General features: G+C 36.9%; 2 protein-coding genes and 1 long non-coding RNA gene across 9 annotated transcripts in view; 2 read left to right on the forward strand and 1 right to left on the reverse strand.

Annotated features, from left to right (window-relative positions):
- cers6 (ceramide synthase 6) overlaps positions 1–17873 on the forward strand; it is a 248058-nt gene that overhangs the window by 41589 nt on the left and 188596 nt on the right. The window lies entirely within an intron of this gene.
- On the reverse strand, positions 80–3364 carry LOC310724279. The gene is made up of 2 exons (XR_014533023.1): positions 2814–3364; positions 80–2232 (listed from the first exon to the last, which is right to left on the reverse strand). It is a non-coding gene; the product is annotated as an uncharacterized lncRNA (long non-coding RNA).
- b3galt1b (UDP-Gal:betaGlcNAc beta 1,3-galactosyltransferase, polypeptide 1b) overlaps positions 2199–17873 on the forward strand; it is a 112280-nt gene continuing 96605 nt past the window's right edge. For all 6 annotated transcript variants that reach the window (XM_083538073.1, XM_083538074.1, XM_083538072.1 and 3 more), the window contains exon 1: positions 2199–2664. The gene's annotated coding sequence lies outside the window, so the exon portion shown is untranslated. The remainder of the gene's footprint in view (positions 2665–17873) is intronic.

Here is a 17873-nt window from a genome sequence, read left to right on the forward strand (position 1 = left end):
TAGATGCCATGATGAAGCTCACTCACTCACTTCCTAGGCACACACTTTTTACCAACTAATTCAGACATATGGGAAATTTGGCATTGCCAGTCCACTTAGGAAGAAAACCAGAAACCTTAGAAACCCATTAAGACACAGGAAGAACATTTTAAACTCTTCACACATAGTAATCCAAGCTCAGAATTGGGCCCAAGAACTTGGAACTGGGAGGGAGCAGCAACACTCACTGTACCAAAATAGCTTCTCCCAGATTTTAAATGTACATATAATACATATAACATAAATGTACATAATATTTTACTAAGAAATTGAGCTCATTTCTAGTCTTTTGTAGAAACCTCTTTTAATTGTTCACATTTCATATTGTGTTCAATTGAAATTGTAGCTGATGCTGTAATTTCATTACTGTCTCCATAGAGGCTGAGTTCATTTGGATTTTAGGAATAATCAGCAGGTGTAATAGAACCCTATCCATTTTGATTTCAACTTTTTGTTGCATTTGCTTACAATTCAATCGTTTCTTTCTGAGTGCAGTTCATGTTCAATAATCTTCCATTTCAAGACTATATGAACTGTCTTTATTCTTTCATAAGCCCTCCAAGAGCACAGTCTGAGCCAAAACCCATCTTTCATTAAGTGGCTGTCAGGTTGGAGTACACAGAGTTGGTTATGACATAGACCCAAGATTGTATGAAAACATGTCTTTGTTAGATTGCTTGGTGACAACAGTTCTAGCTGTCGCCTTTTGGGGAAAATCTTTAATTTTGCTTAATTAGTTCTATTCAGAGCTCCAATTAAACCACAGGAATTAATTGTAGGAAATGATTAGAAAATCAGGATAAAGTTTCCTAAATCATATTTTTTAATGATAGTAGGAAGAATACAATGCAGTTTTCACTCAAGACTTACAATCGTGTGCAACATTATTACAGATAATTATTCACCAAAAACAGTCATGTAATATACTTGTTTCTTATACCTTGAATAAAAAAGAAACAGGACTAACTACTATGTTAATTCCAGTCACAGTTAATTGGACTGAAGTTATTAAAGACACAATCAGGCGGCTTATGTTATTATAGAATTCTCCTCAAAATGTATCCTGTTTCACTTTATATTAAGCATGACTGTGAACAGTTTACAGCACATTCGCAAGGATTAAATCCACATAGACATGGGAGAACATCTAAAGACAATAAAAACAGACAGTAGCCTGAGTTTAGGATCAAAACCAAGGACAGTGAAGCTGTAAGGGTGCAGAACTATTATGGTTTGCTTGACTTAATCCACCACATCTCACAGGGATATACACAAAGCATACTTCCATCTCTCTGTTTTTGGTGATTTTGAGATAAATACAGTTACTTTTATGGTGTTTCTGTAGCTAAGGTAAATCCACTGATGGGTGGTTTGGCCCTTTAGCTTCACTATTTCTCTGACAAAAAGTCATTATCACTCTTCTTGATGAGGATGTGGGGTTTTGGACTTCAAGCACTGGAAGCTCCAATGCTGTGCCTTTTACTAACATCTGATATATTGTGTCCTTGTGGTGCTCTGAGGCTAAACAAGTCAAGCAGGATGAAGTACAACATTTGTGTACTTGAAAAAAAGTCAGTCAAAATCTTAAAAATATAATTCTAAATATTATTGGAGTAAAATTACTCATTTTATATTTCAAGTTGAGTAAAAAAAAAAAAAAAAAAAAGAAGCAATTGCTAGTATCAAAAGTAAAATTAGTTATCTATGAGAACTTTATTTTAATAATTTATTCAACTGCAAATGTCCCCTTCCCCTTCACATCATTTTCTTTTTTTCAAAAATTTCATGATCACCTGCGGCCTCATGACAGGTGATCAACTCCTGCAGTTTACTGTATGTATTCATTAAAACGAATTGGAAATGTTTTCCTGAAATGAAGTTCAGTAACATGCAAGATATTATGCATTAAAATGCAGTAAAGTAAAGATTTCAGAAAACAAAGATATATGTTACAGATATATTTGCAATATGTACTTTAGGTACAGTAAAGCAGTAAAAAATACTAAGTTAATGCCTACCACATCACTAGACAAGTAATAAGTAGTGTGAAACTGTCAACTTGTGGCTCAACTATTCCTTTAAGGTGGTGACCTTGCTGACGTCACAGATGTCCTCACTGTTAGGTTTGCCTGTGTCTCCTAATTAGATTAGTGCAGGTTAAGCTGAAGCCCTCTTCTGAACTCTTCACCTCACCTGCATAGAAGCAAACATTGGTACAATTAGGCGCGATCCCTTCATGAATTAATAGCACAATGACCAAAGTAATTACTTCTGTAGTACAATAAACTTTAATTACATATAAAATCAATTCTTTAGTTATAATCTCATTCCCTTTTTTTGGTATAATGTCACACTTTGGTAATGAAGCTAGTTCTTTTCTAAAATACTTCTTTGAATTACTTCACATCGCCAATCAACCTTGCTATGCAAAATAGCAAAGGTTTCCGAGCAGCGGATTGGCCGCGAAATCTTGAAAGGCGACTCCGATTGGTTCAGGTTCTTGTGAAGGGCGAGGCGCGCGCGCCGCGCTATCAGCATTCCTCGCGCGCAGCGGTCTGTCGTTTCGAGATGCCGAACGGAGCGCAGGGCGCCATAGAGAGCGGCTTCGCTTGCCTGATCTCTCCGGTAAATGGGGTTTCTGTTTATTTATTTTTTTAAACCGCTGTAATGACTTGAACGCACTTTCCTGCAGGTGAAGGTATGCTGTGCAGTTGCGCTTCTTGAAATATGGTAATGACCCGCTGTAATTTGATCTTAGACTTAAAGATGAATACCTGTGGAGAGGAGGACGAATCGGTGACTCGGTCGGGTCATGATCATATCTTTTTCCTTGCTTTGCTTTGTTCAGCTTGGTTCTTCTGCGGTTTGTTTATGACCCTGGGTTGTCCAAATGTTTGTGTTTTTTTTTTTTTTTTTTTTGCTTAATGCACGCGCTCCATGCTGTAGGCTGTAGTTTGCTTTGTAGGGACTTTGACGGATTGTGGTTAAAAAAAAAAAAAACCAGAGTTGCTCAGGACACTGGACACATTGTAGCTCGGACGTTATTTCTCTCGTATCAACTTTGGGATAATGGAGTGACATGTGCTCGATTTCGTGGCTCGTGCGTAAATTGCATGCGTGCATGCATGCATCTGAGCGTCACTCGTGTAGCCACAGGCACGGCGTTAAGGAACTGCAAGAATGAGGTAAGAAAAGGTGCTGCGTTAGAAACCGTGGCGAACGAATTGCTCACTCACGCATGATCTCGTGCAAATCCGCAAATCAGACTTTTCACGTTCGTCTTGTATTCCTCGCGAGTCACCTTGAGCCAGACTGGAATAGGAACAACCTCACGCAAATGCACGTCTTTATTTCTCACCATGGAAAATAGTTGCCTCGATAATATCCACATGCATCTGCATCGACTTCTTTATTGCATTTGGTTTTTGGGGAATTGGGAGACTATCCTGGCAGGTTGCTGAAGAGTGACTTGAACCCATCCAGTGAGTTTTCACTTCAGTCAGTTTAATCACGTCTATATCATGCCATCACACAATGCCATTTCACCGCAGACTGCATGACTTTGATCGATCTGTCTCTAGCTTTTATATTTTATTTGAAGAAATTCCACCAGACTTGTTTGTACTAAAGCTTCCTGGCTGTTATTGCATAGCTTGTTCTACATTCCCAAATTGATAAATCTGCTGTCAATGTGTAGTCTATTTGCCTGGCTGTTTCAGTAGCTTTGTTTGCAAGCAGTCTAATTGTCTGATCTCTTCATCAGAATGAAAAAGCTTGGTGTTGATTGGAAGAGAGTAACCAGAAAGGGAATAATACAATGACACTGCTATCAGATGGAGCAAGGTGGATACTTCGTAAAAGGAGAATAATTACCGCATTAATATTTTAATACAACATTAAAGCATTTAAACTGCCATTAACTCTGGTCCTTAAAAACAACCCCCATCTCTCCATGTGAGGTCCTGTTTCAAGTTGGGATTTTATTTATTGGTCGGGTATGTAAGACTAATGTAAAACAAATTCTTCTCATTGTGTGTACTTTCGCTGGATTCTTTTTCGGCTTCTGGCAGGATTCAAAGCTTGCTGGAAATACAACGAAGGTGATCGCAAACTCTGTGGAAACGCTGACCCAGTGTTGGCGGCATGTGAGATTTTGACAGGAGTAGGATGGCACCAAGTGTTGCTCTTTACATGCAGTTACATTGCAGATTTCATGCATCGTGCACATTTTTGGTTGTATTAACATTTACAGTTCTTTCTGTTCAGATTAGTAGTTAAATTTTGAAAATGTTTCATGTAGCTTTCAAACCTACTGGAAAGTTTATTTTGCATACCAGTTCTCAGGATATTCTAGATGAGTAAATGTATATAAAGTAATACAATTTTATTTTTTAAGATAAATCATTAATTGTGATAATGTTGGACAAACACACAAGCAAACGGAGATGGTCCTTCTGTTTAACAACTCCATTCAGCAGCACAGAGACAAATGTGTGTCCTGGAACACCTGGCATGAAATCTCTAATCATTTTAAGGCCCAACATGGAAATATGCCAGACAGATGTTTGGTCTCTAGTTTTCCCACTTGTATTCTTCTGGATGTAAATTGGGTTTCAGGCAAATATGTGAACATGGCTTGCAATGCCACATGCATGTCCGGTATAATCTCTGGCTACAAAGGGCACAAATTACAGTGGTAAAGGAAACCTGAAACGTTGGTATGGGGAGCGCTTTAATTCCCTTCATAGGTACATGGCGCCTTGTTTACAGCAGTGTTTTTCTGGTCATATCAAGAAGTCTGTTCTGCTGGTCGTCATTTGAACAGCAAAGTAAACTACAGGATTAGCAGCCACAGAAAAAGAACATCCGGATAACTGAAAAATATGCAACAAGACAATAAAAAGCACACACCGACAGCTGTCTTTTTATTAACAATATAAAAAAAACAAGTTTACATTGGAAAACCGTTTGTATTTCTTAAAAACAAAGTCGCTTCTTATATTTATGAAACGCAACTGAACAGCTTCAAAATGATCAAATATTTTAGCCGTCAGTTGGTAATGAAAATTTTCACCTTAATTTTCGATGTATACATCTAGCTGTTTTGAACAACTTGGAACAACGACCTTTCAAAGAGCAAAAATATTGAAATAGATAGACCTGAAATTAATAACACTTAATATACTTGAGCACCTTCACTGATATCAACCCACTGATCTCAAACCAGTGTGGGTTTTTTTTTATTTTTATTTTTTATTCTTTTCTAGGCTTGTACTGTAGCTGCTTTCAATTTCTGTTTTTGTGGAGTTTCTCTTGCCTGTCTCCTTTTCATGAGGTGAAATTCTGTTCATTTGGTTCTGCTCAAAAGGTCTAGTGAGCCAGTCTACAGTCTTATTATTTTTTTTCACTGATTAAGTCCATTGTTGGGTTGTCAGCATGTTTTGGGTCATTGTCTTGCTGCTGGATGTTTCTCCTTATTAGATTGGATGTATTTCTCTGCAAATTGGCAATGTTTATGTAGATTTCTGTTGCTACCATCATGAGTTACGTCATCAGTAAATATTAATGAACCTGATCCAAATTCATAAAACTACATCCACCATACTTTCCTGATGCTTGTATGTTTTAAATCACAAGCAGATCCTTAATTTTTTCACAATCCTTTTTGAGTCCTTGTTTTATTTATTAAAAAACGAAAAACCAACAATCTAACAGTACACACTTGGGCAACAGGAAAAAATGCTGGTCACATGTCAGTTTAATCAAAAGGAGCCAAATTCTGTTTTCCTAACACATCTGAAATGAATATAATGGAATGAAATATGAAGTAATGATTTATAGTCTCATATTCATCTTTTGCGCTCCAACTTAAATTTGTTTTTACAATAAAAACAAAACAATAGGCATTGCCATTCCAATATATTTGGAGAGGACTATATACTTAAAATATTTGCATTTATGGGTTTTTGTAGCCACTAGGTTTAGATATTTGTGAAGTTTTTACAGTATATTTGTACATTAAGATGATATATTTATAAAATGTTATGTGCTTTGTTCCCTGGTTCATTTCACACTGACTTTTTTTTTTCTTTTCTTCCCTAAATTGTCTTGCAAACACTCTGTTGCTGTTGACGTTGGGTTTTATATGGAGGTGGATTTAAAAATAATAAAAAAAAACAGCCTATTTGGGTTATTCTAAAGATTTATAAGGCTTAACTCATAATATATTTTATTTGCATTAACTTATTTTACTATTATTTTAAAATACATGCAACAAAGTAAATGACTAATTTTAGTATACATTATTTATGTAATGGATTATTAAGTATTGCGTTTTTAGGCCTGTTGATTTATTGTATAAATTCTTAGTTTTCTTGCTTTAGAATAACAGAGAATGTTTGGGAGATTATATAGTCCTACAGTGTGTGATCAAATGTGCTGCTCTAGATATGTTTACAGGCTTCATAATTATTTATGCTGTCATTTTTATTTTTCTTTAGTAACAAATGTTACTACTTGTGTTGATTTGGTTTGTCCAGAAAAGATGCTTTCATGTCTCCCAGATACATTTCGGTTCGTTATCCATCAGGGTAAAAGCCAAAAAAAAATCTGTAATCCATCTCTCTCTCTGATCCTGCCACATGTTGGTTTCAATTACACTTTCAGCTGGGCGCTCATCTACCAGCTGCTGTCACAGTGCCAGTCTCTTAACGGGTCTGTTTGGCTCAAAATGACCTAGCTTAGATTTTTGCGAATGTTAAACTTTAAATCACTTGAACTTTCAGCATAAACCGTCTCAGATTAAATTAATGTTGTGATGTTTACGTTTGTAAGCATATTTACGTTATACAGATTATGTTTGGGCTTTTAATCTTATATTTGAAAATGGTTTTGCAACATAATTTATCACAAAATTGATAGATAATACCACTCCGTAAAAACTTGTATTGATGTGGTTCTGGACACATTGGTGTATAAAAACAAAAAACAGCCTTTAAGCACTGGTTAAAAGGTGACCACTGTCTGAAAGAGAACTGGACAGTGATTTAAACTTTTCTTTGCAAGTTACATTTCGGCCACGTTTAAGCCGTGCTAAACGTGTGATTTTAGTGTATTTGATATACACTGAACAAGTTATAAACTCAACACTTGTTTTTGCCCCCAATTTTATGTGCTAAATTTAAAGATCTTAGACTTTTTCTATGTACACAAAAGGCATATTTCTCTTAAATATTGTTTACAAATCTAAAAACCAGTCAGTATCTGGTTTGCCTCATGCAGTGCAACAGAGTTGATCAGGTTGTTGATTGTGGCCTGCAGGATGTTGGTCCACTTCTGTTCAATGGCTGTGCGAAGTTGCTCGATATTGGCAGGAACTGGAACACGCTGTCATATACGCCGATGAGGAAGACGAGCATGCAGATGAGCTTCCCAGAGACAGTTTCTGACAGTTTGAGCAGAAATTCTTTGGTTATGCAAATCGATTGTTGCAGTCCGGGTGGCTGGTCTCAGACACTCTTGGAGGTGGAGATGCTGGATGTGGAGGTCCTGGGCTGGTGTTGTTACATGTCGTCTGCGGTTGTGAGGCCGTTTGGATTTACTGCCAAATTCTCTGAAATGCCTTTGGAGACAGCTGATGGGTGAGAAATAAACATTCAATTTGCAGGCAACAGCTCTGGTGGACATTCCTGCAGTCATCATGCCAATTGCACACTCCCTCTAAACTTGCGACATCTGTGGCATTGTGCTGTGTGATAAAACTGCACATTTTACAGTGGCCTTTTATTGTAGCCAGCCTGAGGCACACATGTGCAATAATCATGCTGTTTAATCAGCATCTTGATATGCCACACCTGTGAGGTGGATGGATTATCTTGGCAAAGATAATTTAGACACAGATTTAGACAGATTTGTGAACAATATTTGAGAGAAATAGGCCTTTTGTGTACAGTCTTAGATCTTTTAGTTCAGCTCATGAAAAATGGGGCAAAAACAAGTGTTTCGTTTATTTTTTTCACTGTGTTTTGTGAAGTTAGCAGTAGGAACGACCGACTGGTTCAAGGTGGAGGTTGGACTGCATCATGGATTGGCTCTGAGCCCTTTCCTGTTTGCAGTGGTGATGGACAGGTTGATGGACGAGGTCAGACAGGGGTCTCCCTGGACTAAGATGTTTGCAGATGATATTGTGATTTGTGGTAAGATTAGGGAGCAGGTTGAGAAGAGTCTGGAGAGGTGGAGGTACATGCTGGAGAGAAGGGGAATGAAAGTCAGTAGGAGTAAGAATAAATGTGTGTGAATGAGAGGGAGGGCAGTGGAGTGGTGCGGTTACACGGAGAAGAGGTGGAGGAGTTTAGGTATCTGTGGTCAACAGTGCAAAGTAATGGAGAGTGTGTTAGAGAAGCGAAAAAAAGAGTGCCGGCAGGGTGGAGAAGAGTGGCTAAAGTAATTTGTGATAGAAGGGTATCTGTGAGTAAAATGGAAAGTTTATAGGACAGTGGTGAGACCTGCGATGTTGTATGGTTTAGAGACAGTGGCATTGAGTAAAAGACAGGAGGTGGAGCTGGAGGTAGCAAAACTGAAGATGTTGAGGTTTTCGTTGGGAGTGACTATGATGTACAGGAAAAGAAATTAGTTTATTAGAGGGACAGCGCATGTAGGACGTTTTGGACACAAGGTGAGGGAGGTGAGATTGAGATGGTTTGGACATGTGCAGAGGAGGGACATGGGGTATATCGGTAGGAGAATGCTGAGGATGGAGTCACCAGGAAGGAGGAAAAGAGGAAGACCAAAGAGGAGGTTTATGGATGTGGTGAGGGAAGACATGCAGGTAGTTGGGTTGAAAGAGGCAGATGTAGAGGACGGGGGGTGTGGAGACGGATTATCCGCTGTGGCGACTTCTAATGGGAGAAGCCGAAAGATTTAATCATCTTTTCTTTTTTACATTGAATTACACTTTGTGTAACTGTGAAAAGTAATGGTAATACTTGCACTCCCTTTTGCACAAGCATTGTTGAAACCAAATTTTCACAGACGCTTTTGTAACTTAGGCAGTTGAAGTTTTATTTATTTATTTTTATTTATTCCCCCCCCCCGGTAAAGGTTGTATTCTTTTCTTTAATTTTTTCCCCCTAGGAAGTTCAGTAAGTTTGCTCCTCAGAGTAGAGCCCTTGAGTTATTTTTGCAGGTGGTTCTATCTTGGAAAATTTATATCATTTTGCTGTTTTGAATTTATTAAATCAGCTCTACACTTTTTATGGCCATGAGGAAGTAATCTGTCATTTCTGTGTGGATTATTACTTTTTTTTTTAATTTTTTAATTTTTTATTTTTTTATAAATGGTGTATTTACTTTTAGACATGTTTTGTTAGTCACACAGATATGTGAACTCATGCACATATATACAGGTTTTTTATTTTGGGGGGGGAATTTCACTGTTTTTAATTATACTTTTGAGTCGTTTTAAAGCCTGGTTTTGACTCCTTTATTTAGAAAAGCTTAATCTTGGTGGGGGCTTTTATAAAAGCCAGCATTAATTGATTTTTCAGTGACATTCTGACACACCGTGAAGTCACTAAGAGCATGCTGGTAATATCGACATGTGAAATTAATTCCAGCAGCAAGCAAGGAATGGTTTTAAAAATTAAATCTCACTGTGCTAAAGATCAAGTGGGCGCTTCCTGTGCTAATTTTTAAATTTTCTGTTTGCGGATTCATTTTAAACAATCACACGGGAGGACTTGCATCTATTGTTAAGTTGAGAGAGAGAGAGTAAATTAATTCTCCTACTTTTAGGATATTTGTCATTTCATAGCCCAATAATCAGGGTACTTTGTTTGACTCTTGGGATTTAAAATCTTTGTCCTGGATAAATGTGCTCATTAAAGTTCCGGCATTCATTATGTGTTTAGCGTGTTGTCTCTGGTAAAAGGTATTCATGTGGGAGAACTTCTGGCGGGTGTTAAACAAAGGGCAGTAGATAATGATCATCGTTCAGGTATTTAAAATCTGGTCCTAATTATGTGTAAATAGATGAGAAGCTACATCAAATGTGTGCCCCCTGGCTCAATCCTGTACCTGTTAAGATGTTTTGAGCGATTTACCTATAGAACTAATATGAAGAATGTTGTACATTTTATTAAAAAATATTTAATGATTAAACGTTTTTCCCCTTTGGGGAGTGCAGGTTATGCTCCTAAGCTTTAGGGGCTCTTTATGCATCACTCTAAGCATACATGTACATTTCTGGATTGAGGGTAATAACTGTTTTATTGAAAGGCTACATTTTATTCACTGAGCTCACTAGCATGGCCATTGTAGAATTCGGCACCTCTTGGTGAAGTGATTCAGAGACTGGTGGCTAGTGTAAATTGCATCTGAGCAATTCAGATGCCCTTAAATTTCACTAACTCGCACTAAAATTCACAGTGGATATCAATGTGCGAAAGCCTTTTCTATATTATATCCAGTATCGCACTCAATTCGTGTTTTTATTTTTTTTTTATTTAAAATTACATTTTAAATAAAATTCTTCTGTTTTCTCACTGCAAAAGATTACATGGCTATTTATGTAAATTGATATTCAGTCGAGCAACTCGGCTTAGGTGCCTACATTGCTGAAAGCCATGTCAATAACATTACATGGCTGGGACAACCGCCATGTGCGGAATATGTTAGTTCGAGTGCAGGATGCCTTAGATCCAGCCCGGAGGTTTGCCTAATATTGAAGCTTCACTTATGTGGTTTTCAGTCTGATGTTCTCTGGACTGTAACATGAAAAACAAGCAGCCAAGAGTGTCAAACAGTTTATATTGTACAGAGTGGATAAAGTATACAGTCTGCATGACTTATCTGAGCTGCTGTGTATGGAAAGGTAGGCTCAGACTGTAATCCATAGCCGCCATCACTCACCTTTCTGTTAATAAAATCTTTCTTTATTAAATTTGTTGTAGAAGAAACCAAAAGTTGGATACAGATGCCTTTTATGTGCATGGTTGCAGCTTTCATCTTCACTCCTGGTGCCATCAACTCTGTGATAGTATGGCTTCTGGCTGCCTGTCATAAAAAATGCCTGTCATGATGCTGGAATTGTATGTGTGCATGCAGGTTTGGGGGCAGGTTTTTATACCTTGGTCTAGGAGACATTTCGCAGGAACCAAATGTCTCTACAATGAAAGGAATGCCTGAGAAGTTTAACCATGTTATGGTTATGTACCAGGTATATGCAAGAAAATTTTATTTTTTAATAAAATAAAAAAGCAGGCTGCTGGTTAAGTTTAGATTTATGGTATAGGCATAGCTTAATTAGCTATATTTTATATAGCAATGTTATGGGTCTTGCAAAGGTGTGTGTGTGTGACACTTGCACCCAGATGGAATCAACCATGCTGTGATTATTCCAAATCCACAGAGAAGGAGCGTACAGAGCTCCAGGCTCAGCAGGGTTGAAAAAAGTTGGGTATGCAGCCTGTTCATGTGTATGTGCTGTTAAATATTACACTGTGTGCCATGGATCTCTTTGAGCTTATGGAGGGGGAGTTTATCTAAAATCATCTTTCAGAGAGCCAAGAACAGAGCTGTGGTTCTGTGTCACTGTAGTGTATCAAGAGGAAAATGGTGCCTGTGATCAAACCCCTAAATACAGCTGCAGGTGAAAGCATTCTGCCAGACCATAGTCTTTCTTCGGTCTGTGATTTAGTGGCATGATGCATTAAATGTGACGAGGGACTTATTTTTCCTTTCTGTGACACGAGTTGAAATCTGGCCAATCATGTTGCCTTTGAGGCATCAAAAGCATACTAGAAATGCAATTGTGCTTAAAAAAAAAAATAAACGTAAATCAGATTAATAACACTGAAGCGCTGATCTCATAATCCTGTCATAATAGTTTGAATAGTTGATGGTTATGTAATAAAGAAAAGATTAAAATTATATTAGCCATGTTCTTACATGGGTACAGAGCTCGGGGTTATCTATCCTAACCTGGTTATACAGCTTTTTTCATAACACTTTCTAAATCAATTTTGTTATGTTGCTGATAATGTTGATTGGCTTGAGGTTTAATTCTCTCTCTCTCTCTCTCTCTCTCTCTCTCTCTCTCTCTCTCTCTCTCTCTCTCTCTCTCTCTCTCTCTCTCTCTCTCTCTCTCTCTCTCTCTCTCTCTCTCTCTCTCTCTCTCTCTCTCTCTCTCTCTCTCTGTGTGTGTGTGTAACATGAGTAATCACTATATTTGTGATCGCAAGTGCTTCATCCTTTTAGTTTGAGCCTAAACCTCAGGCACGGTGATCAAATGTGTAAATGCATATAAAACCATTTGTAATGCAGCAGTTTATGGTATAAAAGACCTGAGAAAAGCAGTTCAGTAAATTATAGTCTTTGTGAATGATTGCTTTTTGTTCTGGTTTTGAAAGTTTTAGAATTGTGTGCAATCGGAAGGAAATCTGATATTCAAACAAGCTGTGATCCCACATCATTTACTGCTTGCATACGCCACGCCAAGATTTTTGTGACTTAACGCAGGAAACTGGAGTGACGTGATCTAGAACAGAACCAGTGCATCTAGTCTAAACTGTGTGCACATATCGAATATCCAAGCATATACAGTTTACTTCTTAGCAATGCTCCTGCATCTACTGGCGGTGTGCATTTTGCTTTTATCAAATTTTTGCGGGGTCACTTTTGGCATGTTGAGCCTTTTCAAGATGTGTGATTCAAACTTCCATACAAAAAAAAAAGCCATACATTCTGGCTATAATTCTATTTAGCATGCTGACTGGAGAGCAGAGTTTTTCTAGTGTAGGAATTCAAACTGAATTCTTAAACGTTTCAGCCATGATTTATTATTTGGTTGAAATTCAAAATATACTTCTACATTAGTTAAAAAAAAAAAAAATAATCATAAATGTATCAGTGGTTCCATCTGGGTATGTGGTTTAGCGTTAAAGAGTAAAGTGAGCTGTTTATAGCTCTTCACTAATCATTCAAGCGCATATCTGTCTAAATAGTATAAGACAGTATAAAAACCTCCACCATGCTGCCTTGTACGATTGGGATCCAAAAGCTTATATCGATTCAAATATCTATTAGGTGCATTGTGCTGCTTGAAAAATGTCACAAGTGATTTACTGTAAGTCGCTAATTGGAAAATGGGACATGTTATACACTTCGGATATAGGAAATCGTGATTTAACATGTCGGTGATCATTAAATCAGTCCACGTTACTGTTTTGTAAGCAGAATTACTGTATTCTAGTGGACCATAATTTCAGTGGGTGGAGGTCTGTCATGATCATATGCACTGCTGTAGAGATTATGTGCATGGAAAACAAGATGACTCTAATATTAGCACTCTGGTCAGAGGAGTTGCTGTAATGGCAAGATCAAAATACCAATGTCAGCTTATTTAGAGCTGGTAGTTCGCTAGCAACCGAACTCTTAAAGTATTATTAAACTCTAATAGAGAAGAGTTTTACCAGCTCTGTTCCCTTTCTCAAGGGAAGCCTGCTGTTTTTTTTTTTTTTTTTTAGAATATAATAAATAAAATGAGTTTAAAGGAAGAAACGTACATGAACATTACACTGCAAGTATACCTATGTCTATGGGCTTCTGTAGCTAAATAAAACTTAATAGATAAATAAATAAACAAACAAATTTGGTCTTATTGTGTTAGACCTGCAGATAAAATTGTATACCCTGATTGTAACCTCATATAATCATGCTGACTTGCTTAAAAGGAAGTGCCTATAAGGCTTTATAGAAACAAATTATACATTGTGATATCAAAAATTTCTCAGTAAACTTTATCCCTAATGAGCAGGCTATTGGCAAGCAAAAACACCCTGGTTCTAGAAAGAACCCTGACTCCAAAGGGAACTCATCCTCATCTGAGTAACACAATGTCCATTCATAATAGATCAGTGAGTACAAAACTCTGTGGAAAGTGCAGCCCTAAGCCATTGTTGCAAACTAAGTTATAGTCCAGTCCATCTTCATGGTTTTTAAGCCTCTTCAATCAGTGCACTGATTAGCAGGTTTTAATACCAGAGTCTACCTGTAGCCTAAAGTACAGCAGGTTGGAGGCTTGATAACGATGCAGTTTCAAAACTTTCTAATTTTCTCTCCAAATGTTGTTCTCATTCTTTCTCATATTTAACCAATTAAATATAAGGCTAGATTAAAAGCAAACGATTAGAAAAGTGCTGCAACTAACGATTACTTTAAATGATTAATTGGTCATTTATTTTCTTCTTTGATTATTCAGATACATAATAAATTTTTTAGTTTAATGTTTTGCTTATTATAACTATATAAAACCCTAATTCAGTGTTATGTATACAAGTGCCACTTAAAGATTAATTATCTTTAATTTAGACATTTTAAAGCTTATAGTGGCTGCTTGTTGATGACTGCATTGGGGATTTCTCCTTCAACAAATTCACTCATGCTGGATTTTTTCTTTCTGTAAAAAACAAACAGAAAAAGAAAACAGCATTTGAGTATGCAAGGTGAAGCAGTTTGTGTAAATCAACATTTATATTGTATTTTGATGGCAAGTTGACAACCATGCTTGAAAATCTATATAAAATATAATACGAAATTGTTTTGACAATTGTTCATTATATTCTAGATGCTTCTATCTTCAAAATTGAACAAAATATCTATTTTTTTAGTTTTCTATAATAAATGATATATACATAAATTAAATACACAAACACTAAAAACAAGCATTTGAATGTAGTAAATCATGTTTGAAAACCGAAGTTACTGTTGTAGAAGACATGCTATAAAAAGAGAGTGGAACGGAGAAACACAGGCCATGCTAACAGGCCTGATTAAAAAAAATGGAAAATATATACATTGGCGTATAAATGCATAATCCTTCCCTGATAACAACAACAGTGACCTAAAATGTGATCATTTACTGCTGCTGTTATTTGCTGTTTTTAGATTTAGTGTTTGCACAGTTTTAATTGAATCAGTCACTATGTCGTGAGCGAACTGATTGCGCAACCTGATGCTCGTGAGTCACGACAGAACAAGTCCAGTGCGACTGTCCAGAAGTTACAAACAGTTTACACAATAGCACTTCATTAAACTACACCATTTTTTTCATGATGAGGATTAAAGTTTTTACTTGGCATGCTGACGTTTCGCTTTTTCGGTGCTTGTAAATCACTGTGGTACTTCCATGCCACACAAGTTCCGCTTTGTATAACTTGCAGGTACAGCTTTCTGTGTTGTGTTTAATATAAAATGTTACTATACCTTGAGTTTAATGTATGATGCCCCGTTGCCTTGGATGACTTGAGACGCACACTTGTTAATACTGCCGGTTGACCCTGTACTGCCATTTTCGCAGGTGGCCGAGTTATCCTGTCTCTAAACTGAAACTTGATCAGCCCAACTAATCGATAATGGCATTTGTTGACAATGAATTTTATAATAAATTATTTTAGGTTTAATCGATTAGTAGTTGCCGCTCTAGATTAGAACTTTAAGCCCTCGGAAACGGCACGCTAACGGTCGGCCGGCAGGCAGTGTTGGGTGGGCTTTGAGCTTTTGGAGTTTTTTTTTGTTTTTTTTTTAAACAGAGGGTACACCTTCCTTATGATCTTCCTAATTTACAGCACAATCGGCTGATCCCGACAAATTGATAAATTTTTTAAATCGGCCAGATTAATTGGCTGGCAGATCAATCTGTTGACCTCTAGTTGTGACACATTTGCTTAGGTTTCATAAATAATCACACTTTACAAAACAAAATTATTGCTAGTTTTTAAAAGTATCAGCATCCCTGACATGTCTAAGTAATATCCAGCATTGCCAATACTGATAACCTGTACAGTTATTACTTGTACTACTAATGCTTTTTAAAAGCATTGCTTTATTTGTCAGTTGAATCACATCAATTAATTTTTTTTTTTGTTTCTAGTCATTCACTATAAATACACTGAGCGAAATAATAGACTGGCATTGATTAAGGTCAAAACAGCATTGTATCGCTGCACAACACACCAGCAGGAGGGCTGCAGATGAAATGACCCTAAAGTGATCCGAATTCTGCCTGCCTCTCGAGCGCTGGTTTTATTTTATTCACTTATTGGCTGTTTCCCGTGCTCCAATATCTCATCAGAGGGGAAAGGCACAATCAGTGTTCTTGGAGATGCAAGAGGCAGGCTGGTTACGAGATGGAAAACAAATTCCGTGCCAGGTTCGGTCTTCATAACTGACACTTTGCCGCGCTGATATTGAGCACTGCAATTTATTAGTGGCAAGAGCCCGAGCACTCTTAGTATAAATGCAATAACTCACAAAGTCCTGAAACCACCCAGGGAATGTTCTTAAGCAGACATTAGCAATTACACCAAACTCTAGAGAATACACCCTAAGAACCAGTTTTCTTGTCATTTTGTGCTGATAGGCAGCTTCTGTTGGGAGAAGGATTTATTTGCAGTGGAGTCTAAAAGGAGATCAGGCCTTAGTTTTTTAAGACCGGATCATTTACAGGCATCAGGCCAAACACATGGTACTGGACCGGTTTCAAAGAAGGGATTTATTTAAACTTTGATGTTGATTATGCTTGTATATCATCTTCAGATTGAGCTCTATATTTCTGTACATGATTGAGTAAACATTTTTAATAATTGAAGATGCATTTAACATGGACTGCATTTGACACAGATCTATATTGTGATTTAAGTAAAATAAAATTGTGAGGAACCCAGCCAAATATAATGTGGTAATTGTACACACAGCATGCCTTTTGGTATACTTTCTCTTTAGCATTATACAGCAGCTAGTTATGGTCCACTAATTAGATTGGACCAGTAGCGCCTCTATGACTACTTGGATTTACTATATACAGACCTTACGAACGAGTTACGTTCCGAACCACCTTTTGTAGCATGAATTTGTTCGTAAGTTGTTGGTGTTTGTTATTGACTACGAATATCTCCTATAAATAAGAGCTATGAATACGATCAAATAAACAATAAAATAAACTAAAACAAACTGAAATACTGTATACAATAGTTTGTATTAACTAATAAAAAATTTTTATAAAAAAAAGTCCAGTGCGCATCATGTAGTGCAGGGGTCACCAACCGGTTTGAAACGGAGAGCTATTTCTTGGGTACCGATTAATGTGGAGGGCTACCAGTTTGAGACACACACTTCTGAAATAACATTTATCAATAATAACATAAAGGTAAATTGAGCAATGACAATAATATATGTGAACACTGATCATGTTAATGATTTCTCGCAATAATGATCAACAATGATTTAACAAGGTAGGAAACAGATAAATATCAATATGCAAAACTTTATTTCTATAAATCTCTGCAAATAATATTAACATTTTTAAATGATCATTCTACATTTTCACTAGCCACTAACAACTTAACAAATCATGCACTATGTTGCCTCATGTTTGTACAGATTATTAATTACGTAACATACAAAAATCAACTTGGAGTCCAGCTAGCGCTAATCTAATATGAAACATTTGTTTAAATTTGTTTTTTTCATTTCAGATTGTCATTTTCAAATTCACACCATGTTGGTGACCCCTGATGTAGACTAATTATGGTCGACGACTAGCTAACGGCGGCTCTCGTTTGTTTAGAATTATTTCGACAAATTTCACCTTGAGGACAGGTTTGTTCGTTTCTGCGAAAGTTCATAAAGTGAATGTTTGGAAAGTGGGGCGCGTTTGTACTATATTTACTTGAATTCTTAATTCAGAGTAGATAAGAGAAGAGATTTGACCATATCGATTCTTAATTAATTTCTCAGTTGTAAAATGCACTCTTGCTTCTGCGATATTGCACAGACTT

This window comes from Silurus aristotelis (assembly GCF_946808225.1).
Source record: "Silurus aristotelis genome assembly, chromosome: 3".
Taxonomy (NCBI): Eukaryota; Metazoa; Chordata; class Actinopteri; order Siluriformes; family Siluridae; genus Silurus; species Silurus aristotelis.